Below are 20866 nucleotides of genomic sequence, written 5' to 3' on the forward strand. Positions count from 1 at the left end.
AGGACCATTATTACAGAGCTTGTACAAGGATCCAAGGAGGGGAGAGGCTTAAACATAGAGTCTCACAATTTGATGGGTGGAGAAAGGGATTGGTAAAGAAAAGGGGAAAGGTCTGATTTAAAAAACAATGTATGCAGACTTCATGAACTTTCTTTGTAAACCAGTATAAAATAAAATTTAAAAAGCAAAACAAAAACAACCCCCGCCCCCAAAAAGTATCTTAGAAGTACTGAGTATCAAGTATCTTAGAAGTATCAAGTAAGCAGTTGGACAAGTAACTGTGTAGGTCAGGAAAGAATATTGGGCTAGAGTTAAAATGTTGAGTTATCATCAATGTGGATGTTACCTAAAGCCCTGAGGCTAAACTGTATTTCCAGGAAAGGTACTATGAACATGTAGAGAAGAGGCAGAGTGGCGTTCTTCAGAAGAGCGATTGTTGTAAAATGAGAAACTATGAGAGAAGGTACTTACTGGCTTGTGATGAATGATAGCTAAAGAGGCCTGGAGAGAAGAGCCATCAGGAAGCCGTGGGGTGATTTCAAGACAGAAAAAAATGAGAGATGAAACAAAATCAAGACCAGTGATTGACCTTGCGTTGTGACAATAAGACTATTTAGAGACTCTGAGAAGAATGATCATAATAAAATTATGAAAGCAAATTGTGAAAGTTTGATTAAAGAAGGTTCCAGAGAGGCTAAAAAAAGAGAAGGAATGGAAAAGAATATGCTTAGATAGCATTGTCTAGGAGTTTTGCTGAAAAAGGAAGCAGAGAAATGGAGGAGATTATATGTGGGCTCAAACAGATTTACAGATGCTTTCATTTTGATAAAAAACCAAGCTCCTTCATTTTATCAAATTGCTTTTTGGCAGTTGGAGTATCTGCAGGACAAGGATGAAAAAAGTTTGTTCCCATTAAGATTTATAGCCTCAGAAATCCAAAAGAGACATTATGAGTCAGAACTGATTTGATGGTAATGGGTTGGGATTTAACTGTTATTCAAACTTGTTAGAAAACACTGTGATGTTTGAAAATCATCACTGGGAAATATCAAGTTCTGGCAAAATAGAAAGTAACCCATGATACTTATAAAAGAAAAATAAGACTTTCTTTTGGGAAAATCTACAACAGAAATCAACTTTTACAGTCAAATATCTTTTAATGGGATAAAAACAATAACTCAAGTAGTGTATATGTTTCTAATTTAACTCAGTTTAAAGAATTAAAAGATTAGGGGCACAGTACTTGGCAGGCCCTATACAGATTGAGCTTATATCTCTGTGGATCCCTGGTGGCCTAGTGGCAAGAAGCTGCACTGCAATCCTGAAGGCACACTGTTCAGGGCCACCATCTGCTCCGCGAAGAAGAGATAGGCAATCTCCTCTCATGTGATAAAACTGCTGGAAAGTCAGCTCTGGGTCAGTATAACTCTACAGTACACAACAACAACAACAATTTCCAGGGAGTACAACTCAAAAGATAAGCCTGACAGGAAGTCCACTGAGCAATGCAAAGTCAGAAATTAGAGGTACATTATGAACCAGAAAAGCCAATGGCATATTGGAGACAAGAAGATCCATTCAACCAGGCCAGTTCCACTGATCACACAAGGATTTAGACAAGGATGAATTCTGCTAATGTAAGACTACAGTTGATCTTTTCTAGACAGTTTGATTTTTCTCACTGGAAGTACACTGGGATCCAGTGATGTGGTATTGGATATGAAGGAATTACTATACATAAGTAATTGTGCTATACTTTAAAAACATGCTGCTGCTGCTGTTGTTTGCCATTAAGTTTTTTCTAACTCATAGTAACTCCAACTGACAGAGAAGAATCATCCTTATAGGTTGGTTTGGTTTGGGGTTCCCCCCCCCTTTTTTTCTGAGCTGTAATATTTATGAAAGCATATTGCCAGGTCTTTCCCCCAGAGTCACTGGGTGAATTCAAACTGCTGACCTTTTGAATTAACTGCCAAGGGCTTAACAATTTAAGCCATCAGGATTCTTTTAAAATACATTGGCTCACTTGACTTTAATCACCTCTCTGAAAATGCAACAGTATTTATTCCATTTTTGTAAAGGAAAAAACTGAAAGAGGCTAATTTTTTGCCCAAAATTGTTGTTAGCTGTCATCACATCAGCTTCAACTTTTGGCAACTTGATGCAAAATAGAGAAAATGTTTCCTTGTCCTGAATCATTTTCATGACTCTTTGCATGTTTGAGCCCAACTGGACAATATTTTATTCTAATTCTTGGGATTTTCATTAGCTAAATTTGGAAGTAGATCACCAATCTTTTTTCCCTACTCTTAGTCTGGAAGCTCCATTGAAACATGTCCACTGTGTGTGCCCCTGCCAGTACTGGTAGTGTATTTCCGACATCACAGCAATATGTAAACCACAAACAGCATGGCCAGACCAGTGATGATAGAAAAGTTACACATCTATTATGTGGTTGAACCTGATCCTTTCTATCAGAAAAACCTTATCATTTTATGGTTCATTGTGCATGGTCCTAGCAAAAGGTACCTGTTAGAGCCTAATGGAAATGAGCTCGCTTGAGGGTGAGTGTGGGCTTGGATTGGTTTCAGGTTTAAGAAATGAAAGATTGGGCATTACGTTCCAAATGGATGAGGTTTTCTGGAAGGCAGTAAGATAAAGAGATTATCTTGATTGTCAGTCTTCATTGCTGTTTCTTCAATTATCCTTTTGTATGTACTTTTTCTTTAAAGCAGAGATGTCAGTTTCATCTATTTCTTAATTCACTCTGTCTCCAAGGAAGACAGATGATTTGAGCACAGACCTGCAAGTGAGCCAGTTAAAGAGCTCACTGCCAGTCCTTCCTATTAGGCAATAGGGAAGCTTTGTGGAATCACTGGAAGAGAGGACCAAACAGGAAGAAATGGGTGTGAAGATAAGTAATTAAGTCCTTTGTTTACTGTCTTCTACCTAAAAAGTCACTGTAACAAAAAAAGATGCAAGCTGATAGCCGAAATGGAAAAAAAAAAGATGTAGCAGCATTTGATGTTTTTATACATGTATTTCTATAATTTTATTTTTCATACTTGCTTAACTACAGGTTTTCTGACATTTGTACAGGAACTTGATGCTCTAATACTTGTGACACTTAAAGGTCCAAAAAGTGTATGTTTATGGCAGACTTCACTGAGCTCATAACAGATGTTACCACGAAACAACTGTTAGCTTATTGCCAGTGAAATGTTCCTCTTCTACATGCTAAACATTTTAAGTACTGCATGTTTTGTGAGGCTTCTTTGAAAATGGCAATAATGAAGGCATTGTTTTTCATTTCTCTTCTGACCAATAATACATGTTATTATCTAGAATAATAGATGCATCATTTTTTGGGTTCAAAGTGTTAGTGGTAAGATGAATTGTGTTCTAACCTTTTGACATGAAGTTGTGAAAATGACATAGTAAATGTGTAGGAGACCATATCCTCAGAGGTGGGTAATGCAAGAAGCAATGTGGTGGGATAGGTTCTGGTCTCTTATTGACCTTTTGTATAGACTGCAACATAGACACAGTTCAAGGCCACCAACTGCTCTGGGGGAGAAGGATGAGAAATGTCCTCCTGTGCCCTTAACTGCCTATGAAAAGCCCCTGGAGGGCCAGCTATGGGTCGGTTCTGACTCAGTATAAAACAACAACAACTGCAATTGCATTCCCTGAGGGCATGAGTGGAGTGGATTCACAAGCAAAAGAAGTCAATTTTAGGTTGTTGAACTGGTGTTGTCATTTATCATCGACTGGGAACCAACCCATAGCTGACCCTCTAGTGGGTTTTCAGAGGCAGTTAATCACATGGAAGGAGATTGTTCATCATTCTGTTGAAGAGCAGAGTGCCTGGTGGCCTCAAACTGCATGCCTTTGCGATTGCAGTGCAGCTTCTTGCCACTAGGCCACCAGAGCTGAAGTATATTACACATGTTTTATGAGGAGCCCTGGTACCATAGTCCACAGTCAGTGGTGCTGCTAAGGCAAAGGCTTCATGCCTCTGCTAATTTGAATCCACTAGGAGCTCCTCTGAAGAAACATGGGCAGTTTCTTCCCAATGTGATTTACAGTTTTAAAAATCCAATGAAGGGTCACTATGAATCAAAACTGACTTGGTCACAATAAGCTTTGTTTTTTGTCATACATACACTTTGGGAATGTGATTAAGAGGGGTAAGTTCCTGGAAAAGCACTTTGTGCTTGGAAAAGTGGAGGTTAAGTGCAAAAGAGGAAGACTCTCATTGAGGTGAATCAGTGCAGTGATTACAATGATAGGTTTAAGCACAGCAATCCTTGTGAAGATGACACAATATCAGTTTCATTTCCTTACAGATATAGAGTCACGACGAGTCAAATCCGGCTCAGTGATACCGGTACAAATGACACTGGAAGTCACGGGTAGGTATAGATGTAAACATGCTGTATCACAACTGGCCATGTGACTATAACTTAAGGAAGTAATCATAAAGATGAAAGCAGGAATTTGTAACTAACCTATAAAGAAACTATGATAAATTGAAACAAAATTGAATCTATGAGACTTCAAACAACCAAAGTAAAAGAGAAAGAAGATGGAGCATGAAGTGAACAGAGAGACCAAGAAGATCAGATAGAAAATATTCAGAATGACAGAATCAAAAGAAGAGAGTGGTTTTTTTAATAACCAAAGACAGAACAAAAGACTAAAGAGATAATAAGGTAAGGAGATAGGTGAGAGAAGATAAAGGAAGACAGCATGATAAATTTCCAACATAGAATCGAGAGGAACTAGAAATTAATTTTATCCTTAATTTAATCAATTAGGGGGTAAAAGCTAAAGACTACCACCCTAAATCCTACAACTTAGATCAAGAAAGATAATAAAAATATACACCATATACCATATTCATACAAATCCGTGAAACAGCAAGCATTTAAAATAAGAATAATAAAGAAATAGTCACCAAAAAAGGGATATTCTGACCACATAAAGCAGGAATGAATAAATAAGCATTTATTTTAAAATCAAGTTAAAGTCCTGAATGTTAAATTGTTGTTGTTGTTGTTGTTAGGTGCCATCGAGTCAAGTACAATTCATAGGGACCCTATGAACAAAAGATCTGAACCTAGACCTGTCCTGCACCATCCTCACACTTACTGACACACAAGACTCCATTGCAGCAGTCACCTTGTCAATCCACCTTGTTGAGGGTCTTGTCCTTTGCTGACCCTCCACACTTCCCAACATCATGTCTCTTGCCAAGGACTAGAACCTTCTAGCAATATGTTCTAAGTATGTGAGGTGAAGCCTCATCATTCTTGCCTCCAAAGAGCACTCCAGCTGCACCCACTCCAAGACATATCTATTAGTTTTCTTGGCTGTCCATAGGATGTTCAGTGCTCTTCTCCAACACCAAAATGCTCAAAAGCATCAATTCTTTTTCTGTCATCCTTATTCATTGCCGAGGTCTTGGATGCATAGCTAGTAATTGGAAAGACCATAGCCCGAATCAGATGCACCGTAGACCTTAAACTGACATCACTACTCCTCAGTTATTTGGAAAGGTCCCTAACTACAGATTTTCCCAATGCAATGCGTCTCCTTATTTCCTGACTGCTCGTATTGAGGGTGTTAATTGTAGATCCAAGAAAGATGAAGCTGTTGACAGTTTCAATCTTCTTTCCATGCATCATGATACTGTCTATTAGTCTAGTGGTAAGAATCTTTGTTTTCTTGATATTGAGACACAATCCACACTGGAGGCTTCATTCTTTGATCTTCTCCAACAAGTGCATAAAATCCTCCTCACTTTCAGCAAGTAAGATTGTGTCATCTGCATAATGAAGGTTATTGGAGAGTCTCTCTGCAATCCTAATGTCACATTCCTCTTTATAGAGTTCAGCTTTTCAGATAACTTTTTCAACATATAGAACAGGTATGGAGATAGAATACATCCTTGATGTACTCCTTTTCCAATTCCAAACCATGTAGTGCTCCCTGCTTTGTTCACACAACAGCTTCATCTTCCAGGTATGCAAAATCAAGTGCTCTGGGATTCCCACTCTCCTCATTCTCAGCCACACAGTCAAGCACCTTTGCATAGTCAATAAAGCACAAATAGACATTCTTCTGGTAGTCCTCACTTTCAGCCAGGATCCATTTGACATCAGCAATGATATTCCTGGTGTCATGGCCTCTTCTAAATCCTGCCTGCACTTCTGGCAATTTCCTATCTATGTGCTGATCCAGCCATTTTGTAATGATCTTCCACAGTATTTTGCTTGCATGTGATATCAGTGATACTGTGCAATAATTTAATAAAAACATTCTGTTTTGATAAAAATATTCAGTTGGATCACCTTTCTTGGGAAGAGAACAAATATGAACCTCTTCCAATCTGTTGGGCAGACACCCATCCTCCAATTTTCCTGGCCTAAACTGGTGAGTGAATCCAAGGCTGAATCTATTAATTGAAAAAAGGCAATTGATATTCCATTGATTCCTGGGGCCTTATTTTTTTGCCAATGCCTTCAATCCAGTTTCCACTTTCTCTTTCGTTACCATTGCTTCCTTTTCATATGGTATTTACTGAAATTTTTCAGTGTCTATCAATTCTTTTCTGGTACAGATACTCTGTGTATTCCCTCCATCTTCTTTTGATGCTTATGGGGCTTAAATTTGTTTTTCAATTCTTTCCACTTGAGTAATGCAGAGCAAGTTCCTCCCTTTTTATTCTCCAATTCCAGCTCTATGCACATTCCTTTATAATAATTTGCTTTGTTCTCCCAAGCTGACTTTTGAAACCATCTGCTCAGCTCTTTTACTTAGACATATTTCCTTTTAGGTTTGGCTTCTCGACATTCCAGTGCAATCTTTAGAGTTGCTTTTGACATACATTTTGGTTTTTTCTTTCTCCTCTGTTTTTATAATTACCTTTTGCTTTCTTCATGGATGATATCTTTGATATCATCTCACAACTCATCTGGTCTTCTTTTATTGGTGCTCACTATCTCAAGCCTATTCTTAAGATGATCATGAAATTCTTATGGAATTAATTAAAATACATATCTTGGTTCCTTTGGCCTTTTATAAGGGTTAAAATAAACTCAAAAGAAAGAAAGAATGGAGGCATAATTACAATAAAAGTGTAGTTCAGTAAGCAGGTAGATTAGGATGAGGCATGTCCTCAGACATAAACAGGAAGGCAAAAAGAGAAAAAAAGATACAGTTATGCATTGCAATAACAGAAATATGAACTTACATAGGTGAGAAAAATAATAGAAAAATATTTTAAGAAGAAATTATTATGCAGTTAATGGAATGAAATAATTATGAAAGATCTCAGAAAAGGATAAAGAATACAGATTAATTATTAAAAATTCCACCAAATTTTGCAATAAAACATACCTCCCACAATGCTATAGTGAATATGTATGTATATATGAGTATATATGTATACATATATAAACATGAGTGTGTGTATTTACATATATATAAAAATACACTCATTTTAGTATCTATGTATATGTTTGTGTATATACTTATGTATATTAAAAACCTCAACTCATTACCATCAAGTCAGAACCACTCATAGCTGAAACCTCAAGTGAGTTTTCAGAGGCTGTAAATCAAATGGGAGGAGATTATTTATCTTTCTTCCAGGGAACAGCTGGTTGATTCACCTTTGAGTTGGCAGTGAAACATCCTACCCATTAGGATGCTAAAACTCTCTATATAGATCCCAAAAAACAGAAAATTAATATTACAGAAAATATAAATACAGGTTTGTAATAAAAGGCTGTGGAGGGGGGAAACAAATGGAAGTATGGCAAAAATAATTGTATTTTGGGAAAAGAAATTTATTTTGTTATGCTGAAAATAGTAAAAGCAAAAGTACATGAGTTTGGAAGTTATAGGAAAATACTAGACGATTAAAAATATATTTAATACCTTTCCAACCAATAGAAGAAAAAAAGATAATAGAGGAAAAATCGTGGCAAATATAATATGAAATAAAGTGAAAGAACTGAGTTGCAACCAAAAAAAAAAACATTAAACAACAAAGAGCTAAATTCACCTTGGCTTGATGTCTAGAGAACACCGATCCTGAAATGAAGCTGATATGCTGCTAGTTTATTTGGGAAGGAAAGGAATTCAATGTCAAGACAGCATGGACGATGCAAAAAGATAAGTGTGATGGTGCTGGAGGGAAAACAAAGACCAGGTGGTGTGCTATAACTCTGGCCATATCTCAAGAAAGCACAGTCATTTATTCTGTCACCAAAGAAGTCTCCAGAGAAACCATATGGAGCTGCTGCATCTAGTGAAGGAAGGGGGACCAATTTGTTTCAAGTTTTTTCTATCTTCTCATTCCTGTTGCCAGAAGTATGCCTGGGGACATTACTCCCTTCTTTTGGACACTCAGATGCTCCTGGATAGCAACACAAGGTCCAGATGGGTGGCACTTGAGACCTGGAACAGAGCAACTTGTTTCATCAGGACAATAGAGGCAGTGGTGAGTTTTGGTCCAAGCTTCAGGGAAAAGATGACATAATCATGTTGTTGCTTAGCTCCCAACAGAAGTCTGGACTCAGGCTGGCCCCTGACATACAGGTATTTGACTGCTGCAATCCATAGGGTTGTCACTGGCTATTTTTTTAGATGTGTATCTCCAGCCCTTTCTTCTTAGTCAGTTTTAGTTTGGAGCTGAAAACTATGATGGTAAAATTCTCAATTTCCATGCAGTGACCTGAGTTTCATTCCTGGTCAATGTACCTCAAGTCAAGCCACAATCATCTGTCATTGAAGGCTTGACTGTTGCTATGAGATAACCAAGATAAATTTAGCAATTAGACAAAAAAACTGTGAAAGAAACAGCTCTGTGGTAGCAATAAATTACTTTAAAAATTGGCTTTTCTATCCACTGTGTTAGCCTCCATTGGGGACATGGTCTCAAGCTAAGTCAACTGCAGACACATTGTCTTGTAAACTATCAACAGCTATAGGACCAATATAAGAGAGCACTTTCCACAATGTGAGAGACAGTAGTGGAGATAAGGTGAAGAAACTGTAGTAAGGTATATCCGAAGAACCCTGGAGAAGAAGTCAAGTTAAAGGTTTTGCTTGCTGGATGATTGAGGAAATCAGAGGTGCATTTGCGCTGCTGAACTCAACCTGTGATTTCACTAACTGAATTGTGCCTTGTTAATCTGGATTTGGACTATTGGATTAAACCTAGACTTGCACTGTGTAATATTCTTTGCCTCTCTCACTCCCCAACATATTTGCCTAAAAAACCCCACAACCATGAGCAAAATTTGTAAGTCAATTTGCAACAAATATTGGACTCAATGATTCGTAAACATAGGTGCCTGAGCATGTAGAGTGGCATGTCTGATTACGTAGTTATTTGACTGGTACTATGGATATTATTGATGGGGACAGTTACCCTTTTTGAAGTGGGTAGAAGACTCAGCCTTCCCCATGTTATCACTAAAGGATAACAATTCTTTGTTACATAAATGTTCAAACATTCAACAAAGTTAAAAGTTTATAGTGAATTTTCCCCCTTTTATTATTTCTATTCTACCACTGATATTTCACTACACTTAATTTGTCTCATTTTTATCCATTGATCCATCTTTTTACTCATCCATTTATACAACTTCTGTTTGAAATGCTATTAAAGTGTATTGACTACAATTTTGTTGAGGTTTTTATGTCTATATTTATGATGAACAGCACTTAGCAACAGTAGTTAGCATAGAATTATCTCTCTTGGTGGTTTCTGCCTGGCTTTGGCATAAGAGATATACTGACTTTGTAGAACAAATTCTGTTTCCCCTCTTTTTCTGTGTTCTAGGATAGTTATTAATGCCAACTCTTCTCAGAAAATGTGGTAAAATTCTCTGATCAAGCTCTCCACACCAGGATATTTTTCTGTTGTTTAGAGTTTATTTGATTAAGTTTTTATGACCTTTTCAATTTCTTTTGAGTCTGTTCAGCTTTTCTCTCTTTGTTTGTGTTGGTTTGGTAAGGTATAGTATGTTTTTAGAATTTTTTCCATCTTTTCTAAGTTCTTATTTAAATTTATCAACTAGTTTTTGTATGTGACATGTTGGATTGTTAGCCTAAAAGTCTTTGGTTTAAGTGTATTAGCTACTGAGAAGTAGAATGATGCCAATCCCCTCCCCCCAAAATTTTTCCTCCTCTGGAACATGGTGGAGGGTCAGTGCTAGTAAAACTGGCTCAACATCAGGCAGTGGGTTTGGTCTGATTTAATAAGGTCAAAGGAGTCTCTGGGTGGTGAAATGGTTAACATAGTTAGCCGTTGACCATAGGATTAGAGGTTGGACTTTATCTAAGGGTCATTGTTGTTATGAGCCACTGAGTCACCTGCAATTCATAGGGACCTTATGTACAACAGCCCTAAACTCTGCCTTATGCTGTGCCAATCTCACCATCTCCAACACACCTATCCCCATTACCCCAGTCACTGACTCAATCCATCTCATCAAGGGTCTTCCTCTCTTGCGCTGTCTCTCCAACCTCCCAAGCATGATGTCCCTCTCCAAGGACTAGTCCCTCCTTGCAACATGTCCAAAGTATGTCAGATGAAGCTTCAGAATCCTTACCTCCAAGGAGCAGCCTGTCTTCTCCCTTTCCAGGACAAATCTCTTTGTTTTCCTAGCAGTCCATGGTATATTCAGTACTCTTCTCCAACTCCACAGCTCAAAGGCATCAATTCTCCTTCTATCATCTCTAGTTATTGTCCAGTTCTCTGATGCATAGCAAGTGATTGCAAAGACCATGGCATGTTTGAAGTGCACTTTAGTCTCCAGACTGACATCCTTGTACTTGAGCATTTTAGAAAGGTCTCTAACCAAAGATTTTCCCATCACTATACGTCTTTCAATGTCCTGGCTGCTGATGCCAAAAGTGTTGACTGTGGATCCAAGCAAACCAAAATGGAACAATCTCAATCTCTTCACCATCCATTATGATGCTGGCAATCGGCCCAGTGGTGAGAATCTTTTGTTTTCTTAATATTGAGTCTCAATCCATACTGAAGACTTCAGTCCTTGACCTTCCACAGCAAGTGCTTCAGGTCCTCCTCAGTTTCAGTGAGCAGGGTTGTATCATTTGCATAACGTAGATTGTTGATGATTCTTCCTCCAATCCTGATGTCACATTTCTCCTCATAGAGCCCAGCCTCCTGGATAATCTGTTCTGCATAAATATTGAAAAGGTATGGATACAGGATGCAGCCCCAGTGTACACCCTTCCCAATTTTGAACCATGTAGTGTTTCCTTTCTCTGTTCTGATGACTGCCTCCTGGTCTAAGTATAGGTTTCACATTAGCATAATCAAGTGTTCTTGGATTCCCATTCTTTTTTTTTTTAATCTAGGTTGTTTATTTTTCATTTCAATGAACATCTACAGAGATTTTGGGATTCCATTCATTCATTGTTGCACCCTTCTTTGGATTCCCATTCTTATCAGAGTTAGCCACAGTTTGTTATGATCCACACAGTCAAATGCCCTTGCGTAATCAATGAAACAAAGATAGGCATTCTTCTGGTATGCCTTGCTTTCCAAACTGGGGAGGAGGGTAGAGAAAATGGTGCAGCAGTGAAGGAGTGAAGACCCAAAATCCCTGTAAATGTTCATTAAAATTAATAAAATTTAATAATAATAAAACAAACAAGCAAACAAACAAAAAAAGATAGGCATTCTTCTGGTATGCCTTGCTTTCAGCCAAGATCCATCTAACATTAGCTACAACATCCCTGGTACTACAGCCCTGTCTAAACCCAGCCTGCACTTCTGGTAGTTCTCTATTGATGCGTTTTATGTAGGAAAGACTTGGTTATTTCTGAAAATTCTGTCATAAAAAAATTCTGTTGCATATAGTCCTACTATGACACACATGGAATCTTCAGAAATCAAACTCAACAGCAACTGTCTTTTCGTTTATTCAGTGAAAGGATAGATAGACAAAATTCATATAGACACCAGGATGGTGGGAGATATATTTTATTTCCAAGACCAATGCACTCTTAATAGCCAAAATATACAAGGGAACCCCTGAAAGTCAGTAAAATATGTGAAATCTAAGACAAAAACAGTGAAGATACATGAGGCAGAGAAAGGAAAACATCACAGTATTACTTTCCATCCATCTTCTTGGCAATACTTCAGTAATAAAAGCATTGGTGAAGATAATGGTAAAAAATAAGTCATGTACACAACTTATGTGATTGTTGTCAGATGGAGTAATCCTAGAAGCAATATCTGCTTAAATTTATGTTGTTTAACTATTCATATGCCTTACAAAGGAAACACTGGTGGCCTTGTGGTAAGGAGTTACATTATCAACCTAATGTCAGGTGATGCCAGTCTACTATATACTCTGTAGGAGAAAGATGGGCAATCTCCTTCCATGCAACTTAAGAAAATTTGCTGGAGATTCAGCTATAAGTCGACTCTAAATAAACAACACATAACAACATACATTAAAAACTAGGTATTCTACCCTCATGAATTCAAAAGAAAGTTTTATAAACCTTTGTTGTTGTTTCTTTTAGGTATCATAGATTGACTACAATTCATACCAACCCTATGAACAACAAATCTGAATCTTGTCCTATCCTGAATATCGTCACAATCTCTGATGCTCTTAAGCACATTGTTGCAGTCATTGTGTCAATCCACCTCTTTCTCAGATCCTCCACCTTTCCCACTATGATATCTTTTATTAAAGACCCTTCTAACAACATTTTCAAATAATATGAAATGAAGTTTCACCATCCTTGCCACTAAGAAGCACCCTGATTATAATTCTTCCATGACAAACATGTTCATTTGGCAGTCCATGGCATATTAAGTACTCTTCTCTAACACCACAATTCAAAGGTACTAATTATTCTATCATCCTTACTCATTGTCAAACATTCAGATGTACAGGAAGAAAGTGAAAGTACCAAAACTAGGATCAAGCACATCTTAAGTCTTTGTACATCCATACCAGATGTATATAAGGATGATCATTTAGAGTAGCAGTTAGCTAGAAATAATTTAATAGATTATGGAACATTGGTAGATCCATCCTATAGGGATCCATCAATCTCTGAAGTTAGATACTAAATTTAGATAGGAAAGGAAAGGAAGAGGTCAAGAGCTCTATTCAGGCCCTTGAGTAACAATGTTGATTATGGTATCAAGTATTGTGATGTTTTGGTAACCTATTGCTCTATCAAATCTATAACAAATCACTCAAACATTTAGTGGCTTAAAACATAAACATTGATTTTGTTCACAAATAATCAGTTCGGGCTTGAAAGCTTAAAAGCAATAGACCATTTCTGCCCCATGTGTCATCAGCTAGGTCAGCTCAATAGGGGCTGTGATATCTAATGCTGAGATGGCACCCTTCCATGGTTGGCAAGCTAGTTCTGGTTGGCAGCTGGGGCTCTACCAGGCTTATCAGCCATGAATCTCTTTTATTACATCTAGGCTCTACTTGTGGCCTGGACTTTCTTAGAAAACAGCAGCTAGGTTGTACAATTTAGTATTCTAAGGAAGAGGAAGTGAAGACTTCTAGTCACTAATTACTTCTAGGTTGTTTTTTTTTCTCAGTAAGAAAACAAGTGCAGAATTACTTCTCTCATATTTTAATTGCCATGCCTATTCAGATGTACCAGAAAGGGAAATATGCCCACTTATGAATGGAAGGAAGGTAGAAAAAAATTGCTGGTATTATAATTTGTCATCATAGTCTACCCTCTGGCTACTCTCCTCTTTTTTCCCTCCCCCCTTCTTCTTCTTTCTTTCTTCTTCTTCTTTTTTAATGCTGGTTTATTTACAAAGTTTGAATACATTGTTTTTAACATTGTATCTTTCCCCTTTCATTTGAAAAGCACCTTCCCCTACTTCCAAGGTCTCCAAAAGTTTTGTTCTACTATAGCATCAGGGACAAAGCTCTCATTGAAATCATGCTTTGGTGTGAATGAGGCCAGTGGAGTATAGTTTCTCTCACTAAGAAGACCCATCAAAAACTCAAAGTCAAATTTGCAGCAAATGAGTCAAAGTTAGGTTTTAGAGGCCGTAAATCTTTACAAGAGGAGATCATTCAGCTATCTTCTTCTGGATTAATAATGGATTTGAATCATCAGAGACAGACAGTCTTTTGGTTAGTACTGTAATCCATGACACAGTATGTCACAAAATCAACGTAAAGTAGTGGAATAGGCATAGGACAGCTACAACTACCTCATGCCAAAAAGAGGAAGATAATACACTCTTATAATAGTCACGAGGCCTTTGCACATTGAAAGTACACATTAGCATAAGTTGCCAGCTTCTTGATTAAGAAAATGCCTACTCTTTGGAAATGATCCCGAATAGCTCCTAGCTCTGCAATCTGGGCTGTGAGTCAGTTATACTTTTCTACAAGAAATAACCCATGTTTCCAGTTAAGTCATTGTTTTCCTGGTTACTTTCTTCCAATGGAAGTTTGAGAATTCAAATGTCCTTTTGTATTTCATACTGTTTATCCATTCAGTAAAAGATGATATGCTTCCTTTTAAAATTCCATAGATTTCTTATTAATTTCTATACATGAAACTCACCATTAACACTTCTTTCCAACACAGACTTTGGTATATTCTGGGTGGCTTGGAAGGCTGTTGTAAGATATTTGGATAAAAAGAGACAGTCTTCACAGAGTCGCTGTGGTCTCCCGCTTCACCAGTGCTTGAACAGAACCTGGTGTTTGCCAGCGTTTCCCCTGCTGGTCATTTCTAGCCGGTCCTCTGCCACCTCCTCACTTCAGCACCCTGGACACCTCAAGGTCCTTGCCTCCACTCCACCACCGCGCAGCCACGGCCTCTCAGCCACCACCACCTTGACCATGTCCCTTTGCAGGTGCCCAGAACTACAAGCAGGCTGCCATCAACCGCCAGCTCAACCTTGAGCTCTACCTGTCCATGTCTTACTGCTTTGACTGTGATGATGTGGTTTGAAGAATTTTGCTAAATATTTTCTCCACCAATCCTACGAGGAGAGGGAACACGCGGAGAAACTGATGGAACTGCAGAACCAGCGAGGCGGCTGCATCTTCCTTCAGGACATCAAGAAACAGACAGGGGTGACTGGGAGAGGGGGCTGAACACAATGGAGTGTGTGCTACACTTGGAAAAAGTGTGAATCAGTCCCTACTGAACTGCACAAACTAACCACTGACAAGAGCCACTTTCATTTTTGTGACTTCATTGACACACATTATCTGGATAAGCTGGTGAAATCCATCAAACAACTGGGTGACTATGTAACCAACTTGTGCAAGATGGGAACCCCGGACTTGGTAGAGTACCTCTTTGACAAGCACATGCTGGGAGACAGTGATGGTGAGAATTGAGTGAAACTTTAGCTCGGCTTCCCCACAGCCACAGGGTGACTCCGTGGTCACTACCAGGCCAGCTGCATATCTTGTTTATTTTACCTTTTCTATAAATTGTATGAAAATACCCACTTAAGTTCTTTCATTTGTACCACTCCTTCAGATAGTCATTTGGTACCCACCATTGGTAGACATTCCCCACTAAAACTTAATATTTCTAAAGTCTTAACAAAGATTTATTTTTTTAAGTCAGAATCCCAAGAACTCTATCACATTGCATGTGTAGAGTCCTGGATTTGCTGTTGGCCTTAAGACCAACTTTGTTATTGGTCTTACTTTGTAATTTTTCTCCTAGTTGAGAATGGAGTTGAATAATGATTTGTGTTTTAGCCCAGAAACTCTTATCTAGGAAGACTCATCAACAACCTACACTATGCAGATGATCCAACTTTGTTTGACATAATTGAAGAGGATCTGGAGCATTTGCTGCAGAAGGTCAATGACTGTTTTCAATATGGATTGAAACTCACCATCAACAAGACAAACATTTTCATCACTGGGCCAACTGGCAGCACCATGAGAAGTGGAGAAGAGGTTGAGGTTGCTAACACTTTCAGCTTGCTCAGCTCTACAATCAACATTTTTTGGCACCAGTAATAAGGAAATCAAAAGACGAATTGCACTGGGAAATCTGTCAGGGACCTCCAGAGTGCTAAAAAGCCACTATGTCAGTCTAGAGACCAAGGTGCTCTTGTTCCAGACCATGGGCTTTGCAATTACTTGATATGCCTCAGAGAACTGGACAATGACTAAAGATGATAGAAGAAGAATCAATGCCTTTGAATTGTGATGCTAGAGAAGAGTCTTGAAAATACTGGGGATCACCAAGAAAACAAATGTGTCTTGGAGAAGATGAAACCAAGTTTCTCCTTAGAGGCTAGGATTTTAAAGCTCTGTCTCACATGCTTTTGGCATGTGTCCAGGACAGATGGGTCATTTGAGAAGGACATCATGCTTGGAAGGGTGGAAGCACAGGAGAAGATCCTAGATCAGATGGATTGATAAGTAACTGGGCAACGGAGGTAGGTGTGTCAGAATTATTGAGACTGGCTCAGGACAGGTTAGGCTTTAGAGCTGCTATACATAGGATCGCTATAAATTGCAGGCAACTTGATGGAACATAATGACAACAAACTCATTTTGAAGACATTTCCTCTTTTAGCACATTTCTCTCTCTTCATATTGTATTACATACAACTGAAAGAAACTAGTAAGCACTTTTGGCACTTTGCCTGGACATCTCCTTAGCCATATCTATAAGTCCATTAAGTAGATTTTCTGTTGTTGGCTTTCTGCAGGTGACAGTTTTGCTATACTTTTCACCACTACATAATACCAAAGCACATATAATCTTTTATCCAGTGTTTCTTCATTATCCTGTAAATCCTCACAGTCTATTTGAGGCACTTTCAACTTCTGGCCACCTAGTCCCCAATCCAAATCTACATGGTCTGGTTAAAACAACTTTTTATTTTCAAGATACTTACTTCTAGATATATTCTAAATATCCCAAGAATGAGCTGTAGAAGCTGCCTGATTTTTATAGCCCAAACTAAAAATTACCAAGATTGGACACTACTACTCTGTTTAAGGGAAAGGCAGACAAAACTCACCCCTGAATATGAAAAGAGTGTCAAAAAATTTGGGCAAACATGAAGGAGCAGCCAGTTTGAAAATTAAGGATCAATCCAGCATATTTTGTTTGAGGCAGGGATGCTACTATTTCAAGTAGGCCTGAGATATGATTCTAGACACTATAAGATATTTGGTATCTAAATTTGGGAAGGATGAAAGTAATATTACAGTCAGAGATTGTTGTTGCTGTTGTTGTTTGGTGCCGTCTAGTCAAAGACGACTCATAGCGACCCTATGAACAAACAGCCTGAGCACCATTCATACATAGAGTTTCTGGAGGCAAGCGATTTCGGAAGTGGATGCCGCTCCTGCTTCCAGGCTTGATTTAGTCAGGAAGCTCCAGCCAACACTGTGCACCATGGATACCCATTACCATGAATGGCACATCACTGTCACAGGCTTCAGCATCACAGCAACCACGAGTTACCTCTGTACAGCAACGCACAGACCAGTGCTATACCACCTAGAAGAACGTTTGACAGGAAAACAATTTGAACCTGTCTGAGGGTCGCAGGCCCGAGGGCCCTTTTGGCTTTAAGGCCACCTCCTGGTTCAAACCCTAGGCCCAGGCTGGCTAGCCTCGCTCCCAGAGATAGCATGGGATAAAAAGAAAAGAAGATTCAAGACTGATACTGGAACAGCTTTATCACCAAGAAAGCAGGTAGAGAACCATCTGAAAAGAAAATAAAGCAGAGAGAAGAATTCCCAGAAATTTTCAGGGTGCAGAGGCGTGTTGAAGTCAAAGAAGAGTATGCTGTTCCACATTCGGCTTGCTGCCAGTTCTACTAAATGGAGCACATGCTAGAGCAAATAAAAACAACATACTTTCCGACTCACTTAAAACTACTACCAGAGTTTTGGCCAGACTATGTAATTTGTTTTAGTGAAAGTAAGGAAATATCTAAATAATGTGAATTTCTCAGGAAAAAAAGATATAAACCACAATAAATTTGACAGCCATAACCGTTACAGGCTGAGCAAAATACATACCTAATAGGAACAATATGCAGGAAACAGGAAAAGCAGTACAAAAATATAGCGTCCTTCCACCCAAATAAATGAAACCTAAAAACTTAAAAAAAAATATAGCATCCACAGATTATCCTCATACACCAATCAGACATGTTTCTACTTCATTGTTTGTTTTTAAGGAGGAAAAACACTCTTCTGGGAAAATTAATAATTGAGATATAATATGTAATTGATCTTAATAAGTATAAATCAAATAGACATGCTTTTAGCAGATAGACATTTCCTTTTCAGACTATGCTCATGAAATTGAGATTTGTAGATGATGGCCACCTGGATGGTGTTCCTGGCTGAGTACAAGCTGGTTTTCGTTTATTTTAAACAATTTGTGCAGTTTGTTTCAAATCTCCTGCTATTCTGATAGCCTTGAGCTACTAAACAAAAGTTTGTGGGTTCAAATTCACAGACTGTTCCTCAGAAGAGAGTCTTTCTTGTAAATATTTATAGCTTCAGAAACCTAACTGAAGTTCACCATAAGTTGGTATCAACTTGACAGCAATGAGTTTTATTACATGTTATCCATCCTCAGTCTACTTCTTCTCCACTCAGAATGTAGGAATTGTGTCCACCTCTTTGATACTTTTATGTACACACAGCCTTGGATAGAAAACTAGACACTGGAACTTCTGTTTTGATGATTACTCTAGAAGAAAATCAACAATATGTAGGTCTCTGTAAATATTATTTATGTCACATGATTTTGCCAACCATATCTCCTTCCAAATTATTGTCATAAAAACTCTCCAAAAACACTTTGAGGGGAGGGGGCTGTTGTCAAAAACATAGGATGTTATTGTACTACTGATCCAAAAGTCTATCCTCTCTGAAAATTTTAATTAATCAGCAACTCCTGTGAATAATCTTCCCCCTGTGCATTTTATAGCTTTGAATACCGAGTGAAGGATGCATACTTTCTGATGAATGGCAGTGAATTTTTAAATTCAGATAAAAAGAAGATCCATGAAGATGCTTCTTCAGCATCTTTGAGGGGATGGATTTTGCTCAGGTTTTATTTTTTCCCAATTCATATAAACTTTAATAAAATCATGGTGAAATATACATAATAAAGCACATGCTGAGTCAACATTGTCTGCATTAATAATTCAGTGACATTAATTGCATTCTTTGAACTGTGCAACCATTCTCCATAGTCTTTCCATCCTCATTAAAAGAAATGTGATGACCTCTAAGCAAAATTCACCCATTTCTCCTCTCTCTCACAATGAGTAACTACTAATATATCTGTTTCTACTTATTTGATTATTTCACGCAAGTAAGACCATACAGTATTTGTCCATTCGCTACTGAATTATTTCACCCAGCATAATACTTTGAAAATTCATCCATACTATGGCATCAGGACCTTATTTCTCTTTATGGCTGGGCAGTATATTTATATCTGTGTAGGGAGAATTGGAGGTCTAGTGGATAGGAAATTGCATTGCCAAATTGAAGCTGAACAGTTCTAATTCTGTAGCTGTTCAACAACCTGCTTTGTGTACCTTGCTTGCTGAAAGTGAGAAGGACCTGAAACGTTTGCTCAGAAGGTCAAGGACTGCAGGCTTCAATATGGGTTGAAACACAACATCAAGAAAAAAAGACTCTCACCACTGGGACAATTGGCAGCACCATGAAAGATGGAGAAAAGATTGAGGTTGTTAACAATTTCAGTTTGCTCAGATCCACAATCAACACTCTTAGCACCAGAAGTCAGGAAATCAAAAGAAAAATGGCATTGGGGAAGTCTGCTGTCAGGGACCTTGCTAAAGTGCTAAAGAGCAATGATGTCAATCTAGGGACTAAGATGCACCTGATCCAGGCCATAATCTTTAACAATTACTTGCTATGCATCAGAGATCTGGACAATGGATAAAAATGACAGAAGAAGAATCAATGCCTTTGAATTGTGGTGATAAAGAGTCTTGGATCACCAACAGAACAAAATGATCTAACTTGGAGAGGATGAAACCAAGTTTCTCCTTGGAAATACTATGCTGCATTAAAAAACAAGGAACTCATGCAATATTATTCAAAATGGTTGACTCTGGAGAACATTATGCTGAGTGAAATATCCCAGTCACAAAAGGACAAATATTACATGATGCCACTGTTGTAGAATGGGACTGTCCTTGGGGCTGGGGAGAGACTGAGTAAGATGGGTTCAATAATGTGTACTGCACTGAAACAGAGGAGGGAGAGAACCGTTTAAAAGAGAGATGTAACTGGGTATTTCTGTCATCACAGGAGACTAGAGCGAGGGCGGCATGGTGGAGGGGACCTGGGGGAGGGTTTGTAAAACAATGAAAGAATCTTTTCTTTTACTTTTCCATAAAAAAAAAAAAAGTTTCTCCTTGGAGGTAAGGATTTCGAAGCTTTGTCTCACATACTTTGGGCACATGGCCTAGAGGAACTAGCCTTTAGGGTAGGACATCATGCTTGGAAGGGTGGAAGGATAGCACAGGAGAGGAGGAACAGGATGAGATGGATTGACACTGTAACTGGGGTAATGAGAGTAGATGTGTCAGTCTGTGAGACTGGCTTGGGAGGTTAGGGCAGTTTCAGAGCTATTATACTTAGGTTTTCTATGAGTTATGGACAACTGAATGGCATATAACAACAACTCCTCTTTGGGAGAAAATAGGGCAACTTCCTTCCATGTGATTTACAGCCTCAAAATGCCTGCTCGAGGGTCAGCTATGAGTTGGTTCTGACTCTTTGGTGATGGATTGTTGAGCATGTATATG

General features: G+C 38.4%; 1 pseudogene; it reads left to right on the forward strand.

The window, feature by feature from the left end:
- Positions 1-4318: 4318 nt before the first annotated feature.
- LOC102853579 lies at positions 4319-15416 on the forward strand (annotated as a pseudogene).
- The last annotated feature ends 5450 nt before the right edge of the window (positions 15417-20866 follow it).

Source organism: Elephantulus edwardii, unplaced genomic scaffold, assembly GCF_000299155.1.
Source record: "Elephantulus edwardii isolate Elephantulus edwardi_28Jun2011 unplaced genomic scaffold, EleEdw1.0 scaffold00054, whole genome shotgun sequence".
Taxonomy (NCBI): domain Eukaryota; kingdom Metazoa; phylum Chordata; class Mammalia; order Macroscelidea; family Macroscelididae; genus Elephantulus; species Elephantulus edwardii.